The 11,982-nt window shown below is 35.6% G+C and overlaps 1 non-coding gene across 1 annotated transcript; it reads right to left on the bottom strand.

Annotated features, from left to right (window-relative positions):
* Positions 1-1,011: 1,011 nt before the first annotated feature.
* Positions 1,012-1,117, bottom strand: LOC112209051 (U6 spliceosomal RNA). Its single transcript, XR_002943733.1, has one exon. It is a non-coding gene; the product is annotated as a U6 spliceosomal RNA (small nuclear RNA).
* Between the last annotated feature and the right edge of the window lie 10,865 nt (positions 1,118-11,982).

Below are 11,982 nucleotides of genomic sequence, written 5' to 3'. Positions count from 1 at the left end.
CAGCAGGAAGATGGATGAATAAACAAAGGGGGAAGAGCCCCTTATAAAACTATCAGATTGGCTGGGCACAGTGGCTCATGCCTGTCATGCCAGTGCTTTGGGAGGCTGAGGCAGGTGGATCACTTGAGGAAAGGGGTTCAAGACCAGTCTGGTCAACATGGTGAAACCCTATCTCTACTAAAAATACAAAAATTAGCAGGGCGTGGTGGCACATGCCTGTAATCCCAGCTACTCAGGAGGCTGAGGCAGGAGAATTGTTTGAACCTGGAAGGCAGAAGCTGCAGTGAGCCGAGATCATGCCACTGCACTCTAACTGGCAACTGAGTGAAACTCCATCTCAAAAAATAATAATAAACCATCAGATTTTGTGAGAACTCACCCACTATCATGAGAACAGCATGGGAGAAACCACCCCCATGATTCAATCACTTCCCACAAGGTCCTGCCCTTGACATGTGGGGATTATGGGGATTACAATTCAAGATGAGATTTGGGTGGGGACACAAAGTTTAACTGTATCAGTAGTTCTGCTTGAAATTCTTTGAGAAATTTCCAAACTGCTTTCCAGGGTAGCTGAAATAATTTACATTCCTACCAACAGTATATAAGCATTCCCTTTTCTTAGCAACCTCACCAGCAACTGTTGTTTCTTGGCTTTTTAGTAATAACCCTTTTGACTGGTGTGAGATGGTGTCTCATTTTGGTTTTGATTTGCATTTTTCTGATGGTTAGTGAAGTTTAGCATTTTTTCATATGTTTGTTGTGTGTCTGTCCATGTTTTTTGCCTATTTTTAATGAGGTTATTTGTTTTTTGTTTGTTAATTTGTTTAAGTTTCTTATAGATTCTGGCTATTAGATCGTTGTTGAATACATAGTTTTTAAAATATTTTCTCCCATCTGTAAGTTGTCTGTTTACTCTGTTGATAATTTCTTTTGCTGTGCAGAAGTTAACTTTAATTAGGTCTCACTTGTCTCACTTTTTGTTTTCGCTGCCATTGCTTTGAGGACTTAAAAAACATGAAATGCCTCATGAATTTGCTTGTCATCCTTGGAGAGGGGCCATGCTAATCTTCCCTGTATTATCCAATTATAGTATATGTGTTGCCAAAGTGAGCATTTATTTCTGAATTATTAAAATGTTTTTGCAGAAATTATGGTAAGAGTCTAAGTTTCTTTTCAAAGAAACAATTTTAAAATCAGCATTTAGAAATCCTAAATGTAATATTTTGAAAGTTTTTCAGAATTATATTAGTGAAAATAAGTCTTTGCAATTAATTATCAAGTTTTTAAGTATTATGAAAAGCTAATTTATTGTGAGTAAAGGAGGTTCCACTTGAAAATAATCCATAAAATTTTAATTGGTAATAACAGTTACAGTATATTCAAGACATTTAGAATATTAGCTTTCTTAAAAACTGGTCAAAACTTTATCAAAATTTTTTTCATAACGGTACATCCATTTGTTTATTTCCATATTCTTGCTGAGAAGAACTAGAAAAATCTGGAACAAAAAACAAATCTGTTTTGTGATACCAAAGAACTCTCAAGGCAGAGAGGAATTACAAGGTCAAGGTCTGGGAGAGAAGGGAAGACTATGGAAGGAAATTGTGAAGTTGAGGCCATATTATTCCTAAAGGCAAATGCCAATTACACAGATTACTGAGAAGCTGAGAAGCCAAACAAAGCATTTGACAGATTCATGTACAGCAAAGTCAAAAACTGTAGTCCAGCACCCACTAAGAATCAGAGGCTGTGGTAAACATCTTAAGTTCGGATTCAGGACCAAAAAGTACTTTATCTCTAGAATAAGAGGGAAAAGAAAATACAGCATTGGACATTAAAACTTAAAAGAATGGGCCGGGTGCGGTGGCTCACGCCTGTAATCCCAGCACTTTAGGAGGCCAAGGCGGGTGGATCACGAGGTCAGGAGATCGAGACCATCCTGGCTAACACGGTGAAACCCTGTCTCTACTAAAAATACAAAAAATTAGCCGGGCGCCTGTAGTCCCAGCTACTTGGGAGACTGAGGCAGGAGAATGGCGTCAACCCCGGGGGCGGAGCTTGCAGTGAGCCGAGATGGCGCCACTGCACTCTAGCGTGGGCGACAGAGCGAAACTCTGTCTCAAAAACAAACAAACAGACAAACAAACAAACTGAAAAGAATGTAGAAAAAAGATAGTAATAACGATAGGAAGATAAATTAATGAAATGGAAAATAAAAATACAATGGAGATGTGTCTACAATGCCAAAACTGAGGTTCTTTGAAAAGATAAATATGCTGCTAAATATCTAGTGAGATTTATCAAGACAAATAGAGACTTAACACAAATAATATTAAGAATAAAAATTATGCAACACTATAGATTCTATAGACACTTAAAAGGTCAAAAGATGATATTAAGAAAAATGAATTGGAAAATGTAGGTGAAATTAACATATTCGTGTATAAAATTACCATAATATGCAAAAAAAGAAAAATCTGAATAGTCCCCTAAGTACTACAAAATAAAAGTCAAATCTATAATTTAAAACTCTTCTGCAAAGAAAACTTCAGGCCCAGATAGTTTTACCAGAAAATTCTATCAAATGTTTTAGAAGTAATAAACATTGATTTATATACATAAAATCTCCCAGAGAATAGAAGAAAAGAAAATAACTATCAACTTATTTAATGAATCCATCATAATGTTAATCTAAAACAAGACAAGAATCTGAAAAGTAAGAAAGAGAATAGATGTCATGAATTCTAAGTAAGAAGTTAGCAACAAAAAATGAGAGAATGGAAAGAATGAAAGGGCTGCTATATTGTTGGAGAAAATATTTGCCACAGAATAAATGATAGAGAACTTCCATAAATCAAGAATAAAATTTCAGACACCTCAATAAAAATAATAAAGAGTGACTTGATTATCAAAATGGGAAATAAGCATTATAACATCAATAAGAGAAACACTACTGAAACAATAATGGAAACCACTACACATAAATCAGAATTGCCAAAATTAACAGTCTGACAATATCAACTTCTGCTTTGGGAAAGAACACATTAGCTGGTATTGGACTTAGTCTGTTGATGTAAATAGCTATACAACTGCACATAATGTATAAGGCTTCTGTTTTCAGACACTGGGTAACAGGCAACAGCAGAATCAGACCCTTGAGGGAAGGAAAACACATGGTGTGAGTTCCATGTTATGCTTGGTTTTGTCCTGGGACACTTTCCAGAACCTGGCACAGGGAAAAGAAGCACCATGAAGACTGGCAGTTTTTCTGGGCAGTAGAGGTAGGGCTTCCAGTTTGGAGATGTTAAAGCAACTGGAATTTGCAGGGCAGAGTGCAGAATAGGAAGCAGCCCCAGAAAGGCATAAGCAGAAATCCACAAAGAGTAAGTTATCCTTGGGTTCTAGCTGAGGTGTGGGTTGTGTATACGCAAAGGGTAGAAACCATGAGGTATAGCAGAAAGCAACTGTTAGAGCATCTGAAAGCCAAACAGAGGTTTACAAAGGTCATGTAGTGTCTGAAAACATCGGAGTTCACAATGCCTGGAAACACTGGAGTTCTATTCAACCCAGAGTGAAAGTCTGCACTGACCACCTTGGACATGCAGTTGAACCTCAAAAACGTCATGATTTAGGTGAAAGAGCCATATCCTAGAATTAAAGCCACAATTTAGAATTATGTTTACCCTAATAAAACCTAAAATCAAGCCAAACAGGATCAAAAGAATTTAACTGATTGTCATACAAAACTCAAAAATCTTTAAAATAACACAATATAACATAGACTCCTTAAAATGTATCATTAACAATGTCCAGCATACAATCAAAAGTTATTGAACTTGTAAAAAAAAATCAGATGTTAAACTGCTTGATACTGCTTATAGCTCGCTGAGACTGTTCATTTTTTGAAATCAGTTTTCTCCTTATGCTTCAGTGTGAATTATTTATTTTCAAATTGACTTAATTTCACTGATATTTTCCTCTCTTATTAATAATGTACTGTCAAAGTTAATATGAAGTAACTTTTTATTTATATTTTCACATTTTTATTTATTCATATTTTTTATTTCCATGTCTTACATTTGGTTCTGTTTTAGTTTCCTTATTGCTTCTGAAATTCCCCAGAAAGAAAGGGACCCGCATCTGGTGAGGGTCTTTGTGCTGACAAATCCTATGGCAGAAAGTCAAAAGTGCAAAGAGAGAAAAGCATATGCATGTGGTGAAAAACATCAACGCACAAATCCAAGTAGTACAGTAAATGCTAAAATGAATGCATATAAGGGGAACAACACCTGGGAACATTGTGGCTATTCTACTGGAAAGCAATAACAAATCAAAAATCTAAAAAGTATCCAGAAGAAAAAAAATAAAAGTATGTTATATTCAGGAAAACCATGACTAGAAAAAAAGGCTGATTTCTCATCATAACGATGAAGACCAAAACATAATGGAAGGTCATTTTTAAATTGCTGAACCACAAAAGAAGGAAGGCATCAAGAAAGATTCTACATACTTCAACAATGAGAGTGAAACAAAGGTATTTTTGGATTCATTATAGGTGAGATATTTCATCACCAGTAGGTTGTATATGTAATAAATGCTAACGGAAGTGCTTCAGAAAAGTAATCTAACTTTTTATCTAGTATGTTATGGGTTGAATTGTGTCCTTCAAAAGTTCATACGTTGAAGTCCTAACTTTAGTACCTCAAAATGCAAACTTGAAAATAGGATTGTTGCAGATATAATTAAGTAGGTTAAGATGAAATCACATTGGAGTAGAGTGGACCCCTAATTCAATATGACTGAAGTACCTATTAAAAAGGGAAATTTAGACACATCTAATCTAAAATTTCAGAAGCAAGTTAATGGTCCATATGGCAGGAGGGAAGGTGTATAACACAAGACAGGTCACAACTCTGTTTCCTGACTTAAATCATCACTATGCAGATTTTTCACCTTGTGATAATTCATTAAGCTGTGTATTTCTAATTTATGCATTTTTCTTTATAGATGTTGCATTCAATAAAAATTGAAAGAAAAACAAGTTGACAATGAAGCAAATGACAATGATATAATTCTACTCAACAATTACACTAACACTCTTCTAAAGGGCAAGTGATATTTCTATAAGGTTTTTTTTGTTTGTTTTTTCTAACTTCAGAATTGTGTGACCTTATCTATAGGAAGTACAATCTGTTGTACATAATAAAAATGTAAATTTTAAAACACAATTCAGATCTTGCCATAGCCTACTGAAAACTCCCAGTGACTTGTCACTAGGAACAAAAGCCACAGCATGGAAGACTTCATATGATCTGGCCCCTAGTTGTTATTCTAACTTCATTCCTTGTTTCTCACTTTGTTCCAGACCTCTAGATTCCTCCATGAACCTTGCTTAAACATACTTAGCAGGCCTCCACTCAAGGGTGCCTCCCCTTTTTACTTAGTCTGAAATGTTCTTACCTCACAAATGTGTTCCCCTGCACCATTGTTTTAATTGTGGTGTTGCTCAAGTGGCACCTCCCCAGCAAAGCCTTATCTGAACACCTTATTTTAAATTTCCACCCTCACCTACCAGGTACCCTCTCTCTTCTTACTCAGCTTATTACTGACATTATGTTGCATATTTTTGTTTATGTATTTGCACATAACACAAGAAATTTACCTGCGTGCGCGTCATCTCTTTGTTAGCATGTAAAATACACCTGGCATAGAGTAGGCATTCTATATATTCTTGTGAAATGACTAAATGAATGAATACATGAGTTAATGCATGAATGCAATGTTTTCAGCAAAGGATTGGGAAAAAGACTGGAAAACTTTAATACAATTTACCAACGTCAAGACACTTTTACACTCTGGGTGCACCAGGCTTCAGTTTAGCAAAGTGAAGGCAATTTGTTTACACAAAGGGGCAAAGATGTGGAATTACTTATTAATTGAATTTCTGTGAACTAGAAAACACAGAAGCCATTGTTTACAATGCTATTGGCTGACTGCTCACATTTCTAGGTATAGCTCAGAGTACTCCCAGGGGAAAGAAAATAAAAAAGCCTTGTTAAGAATGTAGCATTCTGCACAGATTGTTGTTAACTGTTAATTAATTTTATCTTCTCTAGGTACTCAAATCTTTATCCCCTAGCCTAAGTATTCCTATTCGACATCTGGTAGGTCTCTTTTAACTCACGAATCTATAATTAATTTTTTGAGAATAACTAAAACTAAATTGAGACTCCTTAGAATTGGGTGTGTCTAATTGAGACACACTATATGTACATATAATTAGTGAAAAGGGGGTAAAAAATAATTTCTGATTCCTAACAATGGTCTCTAATCCAACAGTATCAAGAAACAAATGTTGTCCTCTCTGAATTTTCTTCTTAGTGCATAGTTTGGCTACAGACATCTGCTGTCTATGCTAAAATGTCTTCTTCCTTCAGGAATCTTTCAGATTAATAATTGCAAGTATACGATTTGCAGTTAGGATTGGCTCCAAGTCCCAGTCTTGAAATCACTAGTTATGTTATATTGAGTGACTTACCTAAATTCTCCAAGACCCAATTCACCTTTTAAAAAAATGAGATTGTTAACTGTACATATTTTTTATGATCATCCTTATTATGAGGCGTAAAAGCAATAAGATTGTGAAATATTCAACTCTGTACTTGGCATACAGTAATCACTCAATAAATGTAAATTAGTGTAAGAGCCAAAAAGGAATAATATACTTATAGGATAAAATAATTTAATATATTAAGCTTATGTACTTTCTCCATATCAGACATTAAGTATTTAATCTGTATTTGTTAATTCCAAAGGGAGACTTTGTTTTCTCTAGTGTCCTCTGCAACTTTCTGTCTTTTGTTAGAGTGCTCTGTGTCTATCACCAGCCACTCTGTGGGAATATAATTCTTTATTAAGTCAATAAGAGGCAAGATTTAGAATCCCCCTTTTGAAAGAATAGTTTCCTCTTTTTTGAGAAAGAGCTTTTCATGGCTTGGAGGCATTGCCACCATGGTACTTCCTGTGCAACACTACCAAACTTTCCCAAGGAAAGAGTAAGTCAAGGAGCTACTAGTTCATCGCTTAATGCTCCTTGTCTGGGTTGCATGGGTTACTATACACACCAGTAGCGAATAGTGTCCTCTGCTTGATATTTGGCTCTGCTCTGCCAAGGGCTTTTGCTGTTGCATTACATTTGCTCAGTCTAGTTATGTCTCTTATATTTTGAGACTTGGAAATGGAATGTCAGCTCTTCAGTTCCAAAGGCACCACCTGAGGCTGTTGTGTGATTCAAGTATTTTCATCTCCTCCTGCTCTTTTGCTTTGAAATCAGTAAGGTTATGTGTAATCAAAGAACAAATATGATCGCTCAAAGGAAAATTAGTGGCTGGTAAATTTAGAACTAACCCCTCATATGCGACTTCACACAGAGATTGTTTTTCATCTTTCTCTGCATGTCACATAGCTCATCTAAATGAGAAGTACAAATGTTTTCAAAGGCAGCTCCATACATAGCTCAAAACTGTGAAATAATGGTGAAAAAGGAGTTTTTAATGTATTGTCAGTTCTGCCCACCTGACTTTTCATAGAACCCAAGATACATTAATGATGTGAATGTGTTTTTAATGATTTTTTTATTAACTGGACAAGGTTACATCATTTAGAAAAGAGTATTTGAATATTCATAACATTATATAGTAAACATGCATGATTAAGAAGGACAAATTAATCAGTAGTTGAATATCTACTCTACGGAAAATATTGTAATAGACTTTGTGAGAATACAAAGGTGACTGAAAACAGTTGCTGACCTCAAGGATTTCACCATCAAGTTGTAGACAAGGCATAACTCTATGGAACCATAACTTTCAAATACATATACTTCCATGCTAAAAACTCAAATTAGCTATCTGAGGAAAATCCCACTGTGTAATCCAGAGTTTGCACTATGTATATATCTGGGAAATATGCCATTTGAGTAAAAAAAAAAAAAAAAAAAAATCCTTTTTGCAAATGGTCTTAACATTGTGTGGAAGAAAGATTAGTAGGGGAAAAAAGTCCCAAACATCAACTCAAGAGATTACCTGTTGTAAACTGAACATTTTGCTAACTCTCAATGTTTTACATATCTATGTTTTACATATCCCATCACCTGCCATCTCTGGTAGGCAGAGACACTTTAGTCCCAGCCCTGCTTTCAGAGCTATTGTGCACTTGCATCCCTGTTTCCCTGCTAGGTTCTCACTAAGTTTCAATTTCTCTCTCTGGAACTCATTATTAATTCTGTTGCCTTCATACATTCTCAGCTCAGAGCTCTGCTTTCCTGAGTTCTACCTTTACATGATGTTTGAATTTTTTCTAGAGCATACCTTTATTCTTTGCCTCAGTCCCTTTTCCTGCATTATTAATATCTTCTTTTTTTCTGTTTGTTGCCTTAGTGAAAAATGTAAAAGTTCATAACCACATGAAGCATTAGAAACCACTTTTCTGGAGCTATTACTCATGACATGATGGTTGGTTTATAGCAGTGGGTCGTGTTCAAATACTAATATACACAGGAAGAACCAAATAAGTCCCAATTTATAAAATTAAATGAACTAGAACAGCATTTCAGAAGTGCCTGGTATATTTGCAAATGATCAATTTCGATTAGAAGTGTTATAAATTTAGAAAGGATATATATCTTTATGTCTGGAATGGTCTAGAACTTGCAGGGGTTACAAAATAATCTTAGTCTCTGAAGATGGATAGGATTGAGAAAGTGAAGAGGGTTGTTTCAGTTGAAGGAAATCTATGAATAATGGTGGATGCATAAATGTTTTGTAAGCTGAACTTCACTAAGAATAATAGGGTATATGCAACTCAGGTCTAATTCTGCCAGAATTCTAGGCTTGGATCCGATTCTTCTTTCCTCTGTTTCCCAGGTGAATCCTTGGCAATATATAGAGAGTATTTGTATGTATATGAGAGAAGATGGTGGTGGGGAGGGTGGTGAGGAGAGAGAGAGAATGCATGTTTGCGTGTGTGTGTTTGTGTGTGTGTGTGTGTGCATGTGTGTGTGTGTGTGCATGTGTGTGTGAGCACCAATAGGTTTCTTCATGAGGTAATCAGATACTATTTCATTATGTGCCTCTGTGCTGACTGTGGGGATTTCATTCAATTGAAAAGTAAATGTAATAAAGCTGTAGAGAAAGGAATATTACTATATTAAAGGATAAGCTTTAAAATACATTCCAAAGAACACTGTTAGGGGCTTAGGGGAAATCTCATTTCACTTGCTAACTTTTCTAATTCAGGCCAGGTATATAACCTGTCTCCTGAGAGGATAAAGATATGCTGAATAAGCCTGAGTGAGACCAGCCAACACCAAGCAGAAAATGATGACCCTTCTCATCCTTTTGGTGTTCAGCAACAACACGAAGGTTAAATAGAGGGGTGTTTGTTGACATCATTGACACTACAAGTATAAATATAAAATAATGTGCTCACATATTGTCATTTCTAGTTATTTTTATGGATGTCAATGTGGCAACTAGGGGTACTCATGCCATATTTTTCATGGGACTATTTTAATACTTTGCATTGACCTATCTGATTTATAATTTTTCTGCATACAGATTTTCCTTTTTTCTAGGCATTTTAGCTTTGCTTGTCCCCATCAACATTTTCTTCACTTGTTTTTTTCACTTTCTATTCTGTAGTCTCAGACTTACTCATTGCTCATTCATTACTCTTTGAGAAAAGAGAAAAGACATCATAGAGATAATAAATAGTAGAATCAGAAGACAGAAATAAAAGATGGCAATATGATAATTATACCTCTGATTCCTTTCTTCTGGGCTCTAGAAATTTTAAAACTCTCAGGCTTTCTTAGGGCCTTCCCACAAATAAGTTTGAGGGGAAAAAAACTGCTGATCACATCCCCAAAAAATGGCATTATTATTTCCTTACATAACACAAACAAAAAATCTTTAGAGGCCAAGCATCAAAGATGATGAGCAACAGAAGCATATTCAATACCATCAGATCTAAGTCCCTTTCAAGAGCACCTTCCTCTCTCTCTAAAGGGCACAATCTTCTTGTCTTCAGCTCTATTGGACAGTAGTTTAGGGAATGCAATTTTTCTACATCTGTAAGTCCTTTTTTTCACATGAATAATTGAAAGACCCCATCATTCTTTCATCTTGCTTTCAAGGACTCTTGAGAAAATGGATGGCCATTATCTTTTTCTCCAATATTCAGGTTAAGCCATAGTTGCAATTCTGCCTTGTACATGGCATAAATTTAAAAAGGCAACAATCATAGATGGATGACAATCTCCATGATTCTAGAGTGTGAATTTGAGATAGCAAGTACAGCAGCAGTACTCCATATATCAATCGTGGAAGAGACATATGAGTGCATCAAATGACTACTCCTAACTCCATGTCATAAATTAGCAAACCAGGGCCCAAAGAAATGAAGTGCTGTGACTTGACTTCACAGGTTTTTTCATGAATGTTGAGTGAGAATTGAACTCAAGACCCTAGTTTCCCATGATAAATACTTCAAGAAGTAAGTGTTATATTCACCTATGAAAAATATAGCTCAAAGTATGGGGTTTTAAAATATAAATGCATTTTGAGTTTGGATTTTAATATATTTAATAATTTCTTCTCTTTCTTCAAGCAAACCTGAAAATGAGAAAAGAGCCAAAAGAAAAGTTTATCTACCACCAATTATGCAAATGATTCTTTAATATTCTATGAACTAAATATTTTTAGTAATTATTATGTACACTAAAATCTGTAGTCACATCACCATGGGAAGGTCTTTGACAGAAGAGCTCCAGAAAATAGATGCTACTTTTTTTTTTGGTCTTCAAGAAGAACCTATTACCTTCCTAGGCTTTTTGGTTATGTTAATGAAGTAACATGAAATTTATGAAAATAAGTTGAAGTAATGCATTGCCAGTCTGATAAATCTAGAAGAAAAATAATTCCAGATGTATTAATGAACCTTTGTGAGAATGTTGAACCACCACTTAAATAGTCTGTCTTTCCAGAGAACTCTGAGAAACACGTTATATGAGGACACTTTTCGTCTTAGTCAGAAGTAGGCATTAATCAAGTCTATCAAGTCTTTTTAAATCTCTGTTTGGCTTTCAGATGCTCTAACAGTTGCTTTCTGCTGTGCTTCATGGATTCTACCCTTTCAGTGTACACAACACAGACCTCAGCTAGAACCCAAGGATAACCTCCATGCAGATTTCCGCTTATTCATTTCTGGGTCTTCTTCCTCTTCTGCACTCTGCCCTGCAAATTCCAATTGTTTTAACATCTTCAAACTGGAAGCTCTATCTCTACTGCCCAGAGAGACTGCCGATCTTCATGGTGCTTCACGTCCCTGTGCCATGTTCTGGAAAGCGTCCCAGGACAAAACCAAGGATAACATGGAACTCATGCCATGTGTTTTCCTTCTCTCAAGGGTTTCATTCTGGTGTCGCCTGTTACCCAGTGTCTGAAAACAGAAGCTTTATATATTATGTGCAGTTGTATGGTTATTTACATCAACAGGCTAAGTCCAATACCAGCTAGTGTGTTCTCTCCTGAAGCAGAAGTTGATATTGTCAGACTGTTAGTCCATAGGTATCTATTGTGCCTGCGGCATGGAGGAAGCCTATGTCGTGAGACAAACACTAAGCTAGAAGTCATAATAAACTCAGTTCAAGCCTTAAAATGTCATTTCTTAGGTGTATGACCCTGGAAATGCCATTTACCATCTTTTAGCTTTAGTTTCACCTCTGCCAAAGAGAACAATATTACTTATCTCATAGGATAAAGTGAGGTTTCAACAAGATGGATATAAGACCAATATATTAGTTCTGTATTTTTTTTAATTTAAAGTTGACATGATTTTGAAAACTCAGGATAAGTGACTCCTAAAATAACTCTTGAATAAGAAATACTGGAATTTGAAATAACTTTAATCATTTGAAGA

This window comes from Pan troglodytes, chromosome 3 (genome assembly GCF_028858775.2).
Source record: "Pan troglodytes isolate AG18354 chromosome 3, NHGRI_mPanTro3-v2.0_pri, whole genome shotgun sequence".
Classification (NCBI taxonomy): domain Eukaryota; kingdom Metazoa; phylum Chordata; class Mammalia; order Primates; family Hominidae; genus Pan; species Pan troglodytes.
The sequence above is the reverse complement of the archived record's forward strand: the minus strand, read 5'-3'. Positions and strand labels throughout refer to the sequence as shown.